A 14075-nucleotide genomic window follows, 5' to 3' on the forward strand; every position below is an offset into this window, starting at 1 on the left:
AGTCTTATGGGTTGTTATAAAGAGTAGTGCATGTGATTTGTTTAAGAGCCCTATGTATTGTTATAAAGAGTAGAGCAGATGATTGCCTTAAGGACCCTATGAGTTGTTAGAAGGACTAGTACATGCGATTGATTTAAGGGCCCTATCGATTGTTATAAAGAGTAGTGCAGATGGTTGCCTTAAGGACCCTATGAATTGTTAGATAGGCTAGTACATGCGATTGATTTAAGGGCCTTATCAATTGTTATAAAGAGTAGAGCAGGTGGTTACTTTAAGGCTCCTATGAATTGTTAGAAAGACTAGTAAATGCAATTGATTTAAGGGCCCTATCGATTGTTATACAGAGTAGATCAAGTGGTTACTTTAAGGACCCTATGAATCAGGGTTTGCCAAAACTTGAAAAATCTGTCAGTCATTTGGACTGACAGACTTGAAATTTTTGTCAGTCAGAAACAGTTTCTGTCAGTCCCACCAGGGGTGGCGAAATCTCAAAAAACTATACTTGTCCACGGACAACCATTTAGGAAATTTAACTTGTCCGTTGCTGAACTACACTTGTCCGTTAATGTTTATATAAATTATAAACGCATTTATTGATTAATGTTAAACAATGTGGAATACACCAAAGTGAGTATGATTTGCTAGTTTTGTTTATAGTTGTATTTCAATAGTACATTCATTTTAGCAGTATTTTATAAACAATATAAAGACTTTCTAAAAAACCCTGTTTAGTCAACAAGTTTCTTTTCAGAAGATTAAATGTGTACACTTTTGATTGTATTATTATAGTGAAACAGCCTATTTACTAATATGTTGAATAAAAACCCTGTTCACAGTGCTCTGTTAATTCATACACATATGCACCTAGCTTAATATGTTCTTCTTAGCTAACACTAACACAATGTGTTGACTGTTAGCTTTTGTGATGACATTTTGCCCATTGTTAAACATGCATTGTCCGTTGTCAAAATTTTACATGGTTAACACACTAGAGATTATTTTTGGTTCCAAATTCATGAAATGCTCACTGATGTCCTGACTCCTGAAGAGGCCCTCCCTGCTGTCCATTGAGAAGAATTGTAAAGTATTTCATTGATTCATAACCAGTGTGTCTAGTTTAAATATTGATGGATCACTGTCACTCTTAACTATCAGTTTCTTGAAATATTAGTTTTAACAGCAATTTTCATACCAGTTAAGTGCAAATTTCTTGATTGTTCGATTAATAAATTATGCTGTTTTGAACTGTTTACTGGTTTAAATATTTTATTTCGATTACTGTGTAAAAGTGTTGTGATTGGTCATAGTTCAGTGTTCTTTTGTTTATTTTCAATGTACAGTGGACATTGTCCACTGACCGAGTTATTTGACCAAGTTCTTCATGGGATACAGCACTTATTCTAGATCATTAAGATTTTGTTCCCTAAAAAAAGCGTTGATCTTTTTAGCAAGTGCATTATTCATCTGCTTGCTTAAATGTTATGATTGTGTTCAGTCCGTTAATATTTAAGACCTTTCACTGTTAATGATTTAATCAGTAAACTCAAATTGCTTGCCTTTTTTTTTTATGAATATAAAGAATAAGTGTCTCTTTAATTATTGTTCTCCAATCTTCATACATACAGTGTAACTTTAAATAGATAATCGTTGTTAACCAGGTTTTCCGAATTATTGTACTCCAATCTTCATACATACTGTGTAACTATCAATTGATAATCGTTGTTAACGAGGTTTTTCGAAGGAAAAAACTGGTTATTAGATTGACGAATGTCGGCGGGCTGGCGGGCGGGCGGAACAAGCTTGTCCCGGCCATAACTTTGTCGATCATTTTGAGATTTTAAAATCATTTGGAACATTTGTTCACATCATTAGACGGTGTGTGGCGCGAAAGAATTACATCTCCAAGGTCAGGGTCACACTTTGAGTTCAAAGGTAAAAAATGGCTATTAATGGGCTTGTCTGGGCCATAACTATGTCATTTATTGTGAGATTTAAAGGGATCTTTTCACGCTTTGGTAAATTGACAAAATTGAAAAAAGTAGTTTCAGATTCGTTAGTTTTCGTTTTAGTTATGATATTTGTGAGGAAACAGTAATACTGAACATTAACCATGATCTAATATAGCCATTATATGCATCTTTTGACGATTTTAAAACCTAAAAATTATAAAGCGTTGCAACGCGAAACGATTGAATAATTTGGAGAGTTCTGTTTTTGTCGTTAAATTTTGTGAAACTACGAAGATTGCTTATATAAGGTATAAAATACGTTAAGAATGTGTACTCTGCGGAATAGCTCAGTAGGCTAAAGCGTTTTTACTTCAGGACTCTGGCAGGACTCCAGGGGTCACTGGTTCGAAATCTGCTCCGGGCTATGTTCTTTTCCTTTTTTAATTTTTTTTCTTGATTTTTTACTGGAGCTTTTACGATCCAATGTTTACATTTATCAATATAGAGCATTTAATGAATAAGTTAAAAAAATGCCAAAATCTGTGAAAAGGCCCCTTTAAAATCATTTGGCACATTTGTTCACCATCATGGGATGGTGTGTCGCACGAAAGAATTACGTCAATATCTCCAAGGTCAAGGTCACCAGGACTAAAAAAAGATTTATTTTGAAATATATATTGCTTGTATTCATAACAATCCTTTAATAAACCAACATTATCTTTGCACCTCAAACATAAAGATTTGTTCAAAATTGAAAAAGTTATTTTTGGAAAAATATTTAGCACCATGGCAATCAGCTTTAAATAATGTAATGTATTGTATAATAAGACTTGAAAACAGTATTGTTATAATGGGGAAATTATATGCTTGTTTATAGTGTTTTTTTTCACAGAATGTTACATTTTTTGTTGAGATTGATTATAGCAGTAGACAAAGCATACTATTCAGTACCTATTCATATTCAATGTAAGGAAATAATACTTGGTATTACAAATCCAACAAGATGTGTTTGTGAAACACTATGTCCCCCCCCCCCCCCCCCCCCCCCCCTATATTAGACCTTTGACCTTGAAGGTTTCTCTTGACCTTTCACCACTCAAAATGTGCAGCTCTATGAGATACACATGCATACCAAATATCAAGTTGCTATCTTCAATATTGCAAAAGTTATGGCAAATGTTAAAGTTTGACGCAAACAAACAAACAAACTGACAGGGCAAACACAATATATAAAGACTGGGGGAAATAAACATTATTGATATAAACCAGGGCATAACACTTAACTTTTTTTTCAACTAACCCATTCGTGCTAGTAATTGCAGAACCTACTAGCCCTGACCAATCTTTCATGTGCCCTGACCCAAATATTATCAAAACCTTTATATTTATCATTCAACTTGTATTTTCATGTGCGTGGAGATGCCCAATTATGATTCAATCATTTTTATTAGCTTGCCTTACTAATGCTAATAAATTCAATATTCATCAACTTAAGACATCTATTTGTCATCTTCACGCCATTTCGGGAGAAATTTCCTTGTGTTTTTTTACCCTCATACTTTCTATTACTTTCCTCATTCCCTTTTCTTTTCTTATCCAAGGAACCCCCATCCCCACCCGTAAAGCCAAACTTAAACGACATTTTTTTTACAAAGATTGCCGCGGTTGCCGTCTGACGACAAATGGTAAGTGAATCTTAGGTGTTGCAAAATAACGTGTTACGGTAGACGTAACAATTGTACAGGGTTAACTCTCTACTAAAGGCCGGGATCAACCATTAATATTAGTTTTGCTAATTGAATTGCATAAAAAAGATTGTCAAAACACTTCTAATCGATCAAACAAATTCAAATTATTTAAAATTAGTAAATAACTAATAATTTTATAGTAACTTTGTGTTAATGTCGAGTTTTATACCTTCATTGATCCCGGACGATCCTGGGCGATCCCGGCTTTTAGTTTAAAACGTATTTATATTGAGAAAACACGTCACTTCGAGGAAACCAATCAAAACCCGTATCTAGCGGAATTCTGTTTAAAAATAGGTACTGACGTGTTTTACCAGGAAAACCGCCGGGGATTTTCTGAATTGTCGGCCTCTTTTTGATTGCAATCAGGGGGTTCCAAATATATTTCGAGATACGATCCGTTTTTTGTCTCCAACTTCACTCTGGGATTTAATTGTCATCTGATCATACTGTATTAAGATTTCTGCATCTTTGAAAAGCTTATTTAAAACACAGTTTATTGATATATATAGAACACATAATCCCGCCCAAAATACACACGACCGGTCAAGCATTTTCCTGGGACATTGGCTAGCCCAGACCTAGGTACAGGCAGTGAATGTCTTTCGGACGTGCCTTAGTGTTAAGCCCTGTAAACACATTGTGGCTAGAGATTGACGATATATATTTTATTGTCAGAGGAAATTTAAAAGACCTACACAGTATAGATTTGTAAATAGTATTAAACACAGATTTGACATACCGGTATACACAATTCAATTAAAGCAAATGAACAATTACGGGTCTGGTCAGTTTGTTAAAATATTTACTTATGTCTCCAATAATGATATAACAAATCATAACATATTAGATAATTTAATTCAGCACTTTCTAATTACTTTTCTTACATGCAACCAGAGATCCAGATAAAAATTTGGTCAAATTCTTATTTACTCCCTATTTAAAAAATTAATTCTTATTTTACCCCCTATTTATAAAATTAATTCTAAACAATATATAACCAAATAATTTTGAGTGCTTTATATTCGCAGTCATGTACACAAGAGCTTATAAGGTCTTCAATTATTGACGAAACCATGCTTTGGGTATTTGAATCTAATTGAAAAAATGCATGCAGCGAGGACTTTTGACACTGAAATGGCTTTTTTGCCTTCCACGCTTCAATGCACCGCTTCAGTCGGCCATTAAGATCTTTTCTGTAAAACGGTCACTCACACTTCGGCTTTATACAGGTCATAATGGCCTGTTGGTCGCCGTTAAAGTCATATCAAAAACTATATTTAACATTTAATTTTAATGGCATTTTGAAAAGGTATACATAATATTACTTGTGTATAAAAATTACGATAAATGTAATTAAAAAGGCACAATAAACAGTAATGACTCGCCTGCAAATCTAGGAGAACAGAATCGAGACCGTTTGGCCTTTCGACAGTTCTTAGGTGTGGCTCTTCCTCACAGCAAACGCTTGAGTGACGTTGATTTAAGGTTACATTACACTAAATCATTGTAGTGCCTATTTCTAAAGAGTTCCTTTTCTCTTCTTGAATATAAGCCATTTAACAATGTGAGACATGTCTTTTGTGGTTATTTGTAATATCCTGTATGTGTCTGGAGTACTTTAATGCCTTGGATTGGAAGCTAACTTAAAAGATGGACTTATGAGGGTGTGTTTTCTATTGTGTGGGGCTTTTGTCAAAATTAGGATTCCGAAACACGTTTTTCTACGGTGGGTTCATTCAACAGCGATTTACTTTCTTAGAAGTTGCAAGATGGTATGTTTTTGATTGCAATTATTGGAAGAGGACAGATCCATCTTTAAAATTATACCAGGTTCGGAAGAATTGATACGTCGAAAAGGCAAGAAAAATGCTGTGAAAGTTGTCAGTTTTATAATGAGACCCTATGGGAATTGGAATTAATGTAATATAACCTTCAAGGTCGTAGTTTTAATTGAGCGCCTAGACGAGCCAGAACCGGGATGAAATGTTTACCATACATAATTTGCTACGGGAAGTTTTACGCATGTTCGAAAATTTCGATTCAGTGTTTATTTTTTAAATGCGTAACTTAGGCAAAGATTTTAAATCTAAATCGTTATTTAAGAAATTTAATTCGTTTTTACGCCTTTACGCATGTTATCTGGAGCACTGCATGCAACATTTTATTTATAAATGCTATACATACTTATGTTCAAACTTAATTTAATTCGTATGTAAAAAGGAAGATTTTTGTACAATTCTTGAAATAAAAATAGATTTTTACAATAATGTTAGAAGACAATTATTTATGAACCAATCAAGAAGCTGCACATGAAATACTCTGTATGTAAAATACCAAACTAATATATAAAATACATATTACTATATGCAATGCTCGTATGTATGTAATGTTCTAAAGAGAAAACAAAATTTCAAAAACATTAAAAAATAACTTGCATGTTCATCTTGTTGCAAAAAAAACTCCATTATTGTGATTCAAATGTAGAAAGTTATTAATAGTAAAGTGAAAATTCCTGAGCTCCAACCGGGGATTGAACCACGGTCTTCTAAGTGGTAACCAGAAACTCTAGCTGCGTCGCTTATAAGCAGCTAGCTAAACAGCAAGGCTGTTGGAAATTGCTTAATTTAAGTACAATATAAAATACATATTTTACAACACTTTATTTCACTCCTTTACTAATTTCATCATTGTTGACGGTTAAAGTGTATCTCGAAAGTGAATGAAAATATGACCAAAAAAATTACCGGTACTTGCACATTGGTATATACTCATTCCAAATCACAGGTGGCGTGTGAATTAATGATATTAATTAGTGAAAACATCATTTTGAAAAAATAATAATCAAATTATAACGAAATGTCAACTTCTCTGAAAAGAATATGCTACTATCAAATACATATATTGTTATAATTTCGTTATTTTTCATTCAAACTGTGTTCCAACCATCGATGTATGCTTTTATAGTGGCACTGTGGATTGCACTTGGTGTTGGTCTGGTCAAAGCTCAAGTCAATTTTACTGATGTAGAAATATTTGTTCCTCTAAATAACTTAAATCATGTGCAATCGTATACAATCCATTTAAGATCAACATTTTGGTAATGGCGTCATAGTGATAATAATAGCTTTTGAACTAATTGCATGTTTACAGATAGTTAAATAATTTCAATATTACTAATAGATTTTTACTTGCATATAACTGAAGTGGGGGCCAGAGTTATTGGTGTGAAATAGTGATTTTATTGAATATGCAAGTTCAAATGAAGTGTCATAATTTCAATATTGAGGAAACTTAAGTTATTTAAAAAGTGTTTGGCAAAGAGTTGGTCAAACGTGGTCCATCTTTGATAATAATGAGGTTCTCAAGTACATGTTTAGCTCACCTGAGCACAAGCTCACCTTGTGATCACCTTGTCTGTTGTGTGTTTGGTGTCAAGCGGCGTAAATATTTGCCTTGTTTACACTTTAGAGGTTACATTTATTGTCCGATCTCCGTGAAATTTGGTAAGAAGATTTGTCCTAATGATAACTTGGGCGAATTCGATAATGTGTCTGGTTGGTTGAAAAACATGGCAGCCATTGGGCTGGGCATTTTACCTTAAATGGCTATATTAAAACCTTGGTAACACTCTGGAGGCCACATTTATTGTCCTATCTTTATGAACCTTGGTCAGAAGAATAGTCCCAATGATATCTTGGACGAGTTCGAAAATGGTTCTGGTTGGTTGAAAAACATGACCACCAGGGTTGGGGCATTTTTCATAATACATGTATGGCTGTAGTAAAAACTTGTTAACACTCCAAACGTCACATTTATTGTCCAATCTTCATGAAACTTTTCAGAATATTTGATATCCTGGATGAGTAAGAAAGATGGTTTTGGTTGGCTTTTTTCCTAGTGGCTATATATTTCTTTCGTAAAACCTTGTTAACACTGTAAAGGCCACATTTATTGTCTGATCTTCATGAAACTTTGTCAGAATTTTTTTCGCAATGATATCTTGGTCAAGTTGCAAAATGGTTCCGGTTTGTTAAAAAACATGGCTGCCAGTGGGCAGGAAATTTTTCCTTATAATTACGGTTTTGGTAAAAACTTGTTTACACTCTTAAAGTCACATTTATTGTCCAATCTTCATGAAACTTGGTCAGATTTGTTTTAATGATATCTTGGATGAGTTTTAAAATGGTTCTGGTTTGTTGAAAAACATGGCCACAAGGGGGGCTTGCAATTTATCCTTATATGGCTATATTTAAATCTTGTTAGCACGATTTAAGTAACATTAATAGTTCACTCTTCATGAAACTTGGGCTGGACAGAACATGTCAGTTCCTTTGTATCTGAGGTGAGGGAATATGGGCTTTTCAGACCATCTTGTTTGTTATAATCTGTGGATTTTCAATATGTTTGAGTATTTTAAATAAGAAGTATGTGACCGATAATGATTAATTTTTATAATTTTTTTGATAACATGAACTATTAATCGATTATTGGTCTTAAATTGTTATTGTAATTAGTGTAACTAACTAACTATTGTTTTACTAAGTTGCTTTACAAATTAATTGAATTTATGTCACTTTCAAATGACTTTGCAACTTTAAATTGAAATTTATTATATCATACAAAAAGCAGCCATTAGTGTTTAAGTGCATGTATAGTTCTTCAATAGGTCTTTCATACAAAGCTATGGGTGCTTCTTTGATCCTGACATTGAAAAACAAAGAAGAAACGTACTTGGTGAGAGCTGTTACGCCTTGAATATATTAAACATGATATCTCTCCCCAGTGAATTCCGTTCAGATAAATGGCCATGCAAGCTCAATATAAGATATATTATACCTATTAAAAGGTTACTAAAATGAAAATAACTTTCAAATTAAAAATAATTGACCAGTCGCCAAATACGCGATTGCACCGCCCACTGAGTTGTGTTTTCATAAAACGCTTTATCCATTACTCCGACAGTCTTTGTTTGTCGTACACTGTGGCCGCAATAAACGAAATCTGATTGAGTATTGCTTGAGTTTGATTGACGGCTGGTGAATGGTCAATTGTGTGTATATGCCCCCAATAGAGTGGCATATGGCAGTCTCACTGTTTACCGTCAGTCCGTCAGTCTGTCTGTCTGGAATCGGTTTTAAACTATTTCAGACACTGACCTACGTTTTGGTGTAAGAGTGTACCTACATTACCATGGAGTTTTCTAGCCATTTTTGCAAAAGAAATCAGGTTAAATAGAGTTTTGTTTTTATCGTGAAAAGTGGCAAATTTGGGAATTGTTTGTATTTCGGGATTTTTTCATCATCAAATATTGACACAACATTTATTTTCCTGGCCATTTTGGGAAAACATTTTATAGATTTTATTTATATATCATGTAGGATGTTTAAAAAATTAAATTGAGATATAGAGTCTAATAATCATAAGACACTTATTTCTAAGTGTCTAAGGGGGGGAATGGGGAATTGGGATTTTTTTTATAATTTCGGGTTTGGATTGGGTCCGTTTGCTTTGGGATCGGGTCTGTTTTACGGCCTATTTTACATAGCAGGAAAACCCCTAATTGACTTACAGATCAACTTTGAGTTTCGTTCTTGAACATTTTGATTTTTGATGAAGTAACATGACTTGGACTTGAAACTTTTCTCTATAATAGATCTAGCTGCTGTGCAGTTTCAAAGTGCAGTAGAAGGCATTGTGTTTCACAAACGTAGTTCGTGTTTTTAAAATTTACTGATTGATAATTTGAATGGGCAAAAAAATTCAGCAAATCCATATTGTAATATATTTGAATACTGTTAACCGGTATTGCGATAGGTATTTGATACACTGAGAGCAATTTGAAACAAGCAAATTTGTTGATTTGATATCCTCCACCATAACTAAAAAGTGTTTGACCGGCTGACAGATGGGCTGACAGCAGACGGACGGACTGATGGATGGACAAACAATGCCAAAATTATATCCTTCTGCCTTTGGCGGGGGATAACAAGTGAATTTGTTGAATTGATATCCACGGCTATAACTAAAAGGTTTGTGACACACGGATGGAGGGACTGACAGACTGACAACGTCAAAACTATATCCCTCTGCCATTGGTGGGGGATAAAATTTGTATGAAAAACTAGAACACATTTAGATTTCAGTTGAACTGCAACTCCTGTTTTTCTACCCGTCATTACTGCAGCACCGTCTGTGGATAGACTTGAACATTTAGATAAAGGTATACCCAAATTTTTGAATTCTTCTGCAATGCAATTTATAATAGTGTAACTTTTACCATCTCTCAAATAACTATTGAACAAAAATGTGGTCACTGCCTCTCCATTTTTCTCGTACCTTACACAGACTGAGAGATGTTTCTGAACACTTATGTCAGTACTCTCATCAAGCATTATCGCATATGTGGGTGAACTGTTTATTTTAGTCTCATTTATAAGACGCGCAAAGAATTTAGAGATACTTTTTATATGGGCTAAATTCTTTGGAACGTCTCATCGTTGAAGGACCTTTTTTGTGGTGGAAACCAGAAAGTTTAAATTTTCATTAATTTGCGTAAAATTGCAAAATAACATTACCAACTCATTCAGTTTTAATTCAGAAGTTCATTTTTACATCAAATATCGTCGATTCGAAGTTAAAAAGGCATAAATTCTTCAGTTAAACTTCTGCTTAAATCGCAAAACAATCACTGACCTGTAGCCATGTCATGAAACTGATTTAAATATGAACCAATCAGAAGAAGGCATTACGGTGTAACGTGTACGCGTAATTTTATTTAACATGAGCTTTTAACACCGACTTTTACCTAACTAGATCTAGTATGCTAATCTTTGTCGATTTAATAAGCATATGTTCAAAACAGATATCGTGCAGTTTTTATTCACTGTTCTAAGTTTCAGGAAGTGTTTATGCATGTCTTTTTCGCACCTCTGTCTGTGTTGTTTTATGTACTTACATTCTACGTTACATAGGACGGTATACTGTACGATCTGTATCAATATTATTTATGTACAGTATAAAATAAAAGATGTACTTTATTTCAGAACTTTTTAATTGTCTATTTAGAAAAAAACAATGCTAAATTAATCCAGAAAAGTATAACATCGGTTTACTATGTAACGCGCTGCACCACAACAGACGAACGCAAACTGTATTTTACGCTGTTTATTCTTCCACTTTAAACCAGATACTTTACATCGAGGTCGTGTTATCGATTTATATCTACACAGCAAGCGAATTAGAGAGATATTGAAAAATTGAATAGTGGTTGGATTTAAATTGCAAAGGCGTGCAAAATTCAAAGTGTCATTACATAATTTTTACGGAACATTATCGAGAAATGAATTATCTACACAGGTATGTAAATATTATTGCAATCCGTTGTTATTAAGTGTCTTATATCGGGGCTTGAATGTTGCGCACAAAATCCTTGCGCAACAATATAGACAAAGAACAAAAAATTCCCACCACATAATTGGTCTTTCACCCTTTGTACGCTCCAAATATTACCCATATAAAAAGTAGCTTAATATTTAAGAGCGTCAAAAATTTGGACTACTGTTTATTTCTGACACTAAGTCCTTGGTAATAACAAAACTTATAGACTCTTGAATAGCATTTATAGTGTCCCAACTTTAGTTTTTATACTGCACATCTACACCATTAATTCTTTGCAATTGTAACAAACTGTTAACTTTTTCTGATGGCATCTCCTCTTTTGCTACAGAATAAACAGTATTAAACAAAACTATGTCTTCTTTCGGGACAAGTGGTGACACAGAACTTTTCCCATCGTCTTCGTCACTGCTGCTAATCATGTTTTGTGACCTGCAAAAAAAGAGAGAAAAACATGCAGCCTAGACCTGTTGAGGTTATTCAAACCTGCTACCATTTTCTTACAAGTTAAATTATTACCACTTAATATGTAGGTTTGTTCAAGAAGATGAAATATTCACATTTCAAGTTTATAAAGTCTCAACATAATGGACCCCATTCAAGTTATTTTGACTTCTTTCCAATTACTAAATGATATTAACCCATTTATGCCTAGTGGACTCTCCCATCCTTCTAAATTGGATCAATTTATTTCCAAAATTAGGGATGTCTAGTATATTTATTTCTATATTTAGAATATTACTTACAATTCCTTTAAGCAAACAGCGTAGACCCAGATGAGACGCCACATCATGTGGCGTCTCATCTGGATCTACGCTGTTTGTAATGTCCTTTTTTCAGGACGCTAGGCATGAATGGGTTAATCAGTATTCTACGTATTGTTGGTATGAAAAAAATAAACCCAATCTAATATTTTGTTTTCATTTATTTTTCATACCCACAATAAATAAAAAAAATAAAAATACTACATTTTATTACGTACCCACTGGCAGTCTGTGTTTGTCTAAGTAAGCGCAAGCAGTCATGTGATCATTACAACTACCGTGCTTTCTTACAGTTGAAATCTGGACATCAGCAGAGCCTGAAACAAGTTTTATATACATGTACATGTACCAGTTAATGCAAAACACTTCTTTTGGTTGGAAATGAACCTAGACAGCATCAGTAAGATATCATTAGCAGCCTGGTCAGTCATTTATTACAAGTATAATGTATTAAAATATAGACATCCAGGTCCAATGGTAGAGGTATGTTCATTTTTGTTTGATCTCTGACTCAGTTACAAAAGTTGTACACACTTATTTTGATAGGACCATGGGAATATTTTATAAATACCTTCATATGCCCAAACTGTGTTAAGATTGCACGTCTTCGATACATTTTTACATGTTTGACAATTCAGACAGATGTACCCTTCAATATTGTCCACGATAAGCCACGGGAATTGGGTCTTCCACAAGTCCAATGTTTTGCGTTTTATTTTGGACCTGTCGTGGCGTGATTTTTTGTCTTTTCCGACTGTGTCGGTTACCAAACATACAACATCGTATAATATTTTGTCAATTATGTCTTTCTTAACATAAAATGTGGGCTCAATAGGTGTACAATACGTTAACAGCGTGTTTTGTTGCACGCTTTGCAACTTTTTTTTAGCGCAGCCATTTTTTTTTTACACACGGCGTTGACGGCGTGATTCGTTCTTTATTCAATGAGCGTCTACCAGATGTATTGATCAACACAGATCAAGGTTACAAACCAATAAACATTTACGAATACAAGACAGACTGTACACGCCGCTTTTATTGAAAAAGAAACGTAAAAAAACGATGTAAAAATAATATTCGTAATTTTATTTTGTAATTCGTAATGGTACGACAAGATTTTAAAATAAATACGTAACGGACTTGAAAATAAATCGTAATTACGAAAATACGACCCTTATCTGGAGCTCTGACAAAGATGTTAACAGATAGTTAAATTGAGTAGCAGCATAGCCAAATGCACATAGTAAAACAAAGAACAAAGAACATCTTTAGAAATAGCATTAATACAAATTTCGAAAGTATAACTTCAGTTGTCAATAACACACACAAAGTAAAGATAGATAAATTATGAAGTGATTATAAACTTATCAATATGTGGCAAAGAAGATTGAATGTTTGCACATCAAATGTAACTAGAAATGGCGCGGCAGAGGCCGACGCGTAACTCCACGCCGCATGTTTTACTCAGGGACGCCCCAGGGTTACTGGTAATAGGGCCATGCATAGTTGAGATTGGCTGTATTGTTATAAGAGAAGTTCAGTATCAATTAGAAGTGAATCAGTGTAGAAATGAAGAAATTTTAGTAAAATCAATTATGGGTGGTTGTGGTCTAAGTGGGCGGGGTGCCCCAGGGTGGATAATGAGGCCATGCATAGTTGAGATTGACCGTATTGTCATAAGAGAGGTTCAGTATCAATTAGAAGTGAATCAGTGTAGAAATGAAGAAGTTTAGTAAAAGGCAATTTTGGGTGGGCGTGGCCTATGTGGGAGGTGCGCCCCCGGGTTGGTAATGGGGCCATGCATAGTTGTGATTAACTGTATTGTCATAAGAGAGGTTCAGTATCAATTAGAAGTGAATCAGTGTAGAAATGAAGAAGTTTTAGTAAAAGGCAATTTTGGGTGAGTGTGGCATAATGTGGGAGGGGCGCGCCAGGGTTGGTAATGGGCCATGCATAGTTGAGATTGACCGTTGTGTCATAAGAGAACTTCAGTATCAATTTGAAGTCACTCAGAATCGGTGTAGAAATGAAGAAGTTATAGTACTAAGGCAATTTTGGGTGGGTGTAGTCTATGTGGGCGGTGAGCCCCATGGTTGGTAATGGGGCCGTGTATAGTTGAGATTGACTGTATTGTCATAAGAGAGGTTCAGTATCAATTTGAAGTGAATCAGTGTAGAAATGAAGAAATTTTAATAAAAGGCAATTTTGGGTGGGTG

General features: G+C 34.3%; 1 long non-coding RNA gene across 1 annotated transcript; it reads right to left on the minus strand.

Annotated features, from left to right (window-relative positions):
* Positions 1–10972: 10972 nt before the first annotated feature.
* LOC127839246 (uncharacterized) lies at positions 10973–12740 on the minus strand. The gene is made up of 3 exons (XR_008030246.1): positions 12431–12740; positions 12078–12176; positions 10973–11527 (listed from the first exon to the last, which is right to left on the minus strand). It is a non-coding gene; the product is annotated as an uncharacterized LOC127839246 (long non-coding RNA).
* Positions 12741–14075: the final 1335 nt, after the last annotated feature.

This window comes from Dreissena polymorpha, chromosome 7 (genome assembly GCF_020536995.1).
Source record: "Dreissena polymorpha isolate Duluth1 chromosome 7, UMN_Dpol_1.0, whole genome shotgun sequence".
Taxonomy (NCBI): Eukaryota; Metazoa; Mollusca; class Bivalvia; order Myida; family Dreissenidae; genus Dreissena; species Dreissena polymorpha.